This window comes from Brassica oleracea, chromosome C1 (genome assembly GCF_000695525.1).
Source record: "Brassica oleracea var. oleracea cultivar TO1000 chromosome C1, BOL, whole genome shotgun sequence".
Taxonomy (NCBI): domain Eukaryota; kingdom Viridiplantae; phylum Streptophyta; class Magnoliopsida; order Brassicales; family Brassicaceae; genus Brassica; species Brassica oleracea.
The window spans coordinates 10878335-10879606 of record NC_027748.1 but is presented as its reverse complement, the minus strand read 5'-3'; positions in this window follow the sequence as shown (position 1 = coordinate 10879606).

Here is a 1272-nt window from a genome sequence, read left to right as displayed (position 1 = left end):
TGCAACAAGCCGTGCTTTATATCTCACGACCTTGCCGTGTTCATTTCTTTTCCTCACAAAGACCCACTTATAGCCGGCTGGTTTAACATCATATGGTGTCCGTACTATTGGTCCAAAGACATTTCTCTTCTATAAAGAGTTTAACTCCACGTTTATAGCTTCTTTCCATTTGATCCAATCTGATCGTTGAGTGACCTCATAAATAGACGTGGGTTCATGATCCTCATTTAAATCCATAAGTTCAAGTGCTACCTTGTATGCAAATATATCATCAATGTTGACATTCTTTCCGTTCCATTGTATCCCAGACAAGACATAATTTATTGAGATCTCGTTATTATCAGGACCTTCAGTACCTTGAATCTTGGCGTCCCAAGAATCAGTATTAGATACATCAGGGCCGGCAGCATCTAAGCATTCATGATCGGCCGCGATCGCTATTAGGGTTTTGGGATCGGCCGCAGCTAAGTCTTGGGATTTAGGAACGGCCGCGGTCGCGTCTAGGGTTTTAACAACCTCGGTTTCATTCTCTGCACCTTTCTTAGATTTCCGAGGGTTCTTATCTTTGGAACCTATTGGTCTACCACGTTTCAAACATTGTCTAAACTCTGTAGCAACTTGATTGGGTCCCTCTTGAACATCAATTCTAATTGGTCCATTAGCAGCTGGTATATATGACTTAGTCACTCTTTTCGGATCAGCAAAGGAATCTGCCAATTGATTAGCTAGATTTTGTAAATGTACTATCTGGCAATTGATTAGCTAGCTTTTGTAAATGTATGATCTTTTGAACTTCTAGATCACATTCTTGAGTTCGAGGATCTTACCAAGATAAGGATGTTTGATTCCATGTAATTTCTTTTACCAGCTTATTGCTATCTCCCCCTAATGTTGGATGTTTGGATTCATTAAAATGTAATCCGCATACCTGGCCTTAAATAAATCATCCAGCCGCGTACAAGACCGCGTGTCCCCAAGCTGTGGCCGGAAGCTTATACCTCATAAGCAATGGTCTAGCTATTAGCTGAATTCGTTTTATGAATGATTCGGCCAAGCCGTTCTGTGTATGTACATGTTCCACGGAGTGTTCCACACTTACCCCCATGGACATACAGTAATCATTAAACGCTTGGGACGTGAACTCACCGGCAGTTGGTAGAGGTCAACGAGATGTTTGGGAGTCCTACATGTCTTAGCCCAATGATTATCCATACCACATATATGGCACACGGATTTGGTCGAGTTTTGTGGCTTGAAAGATGTACCACGTCT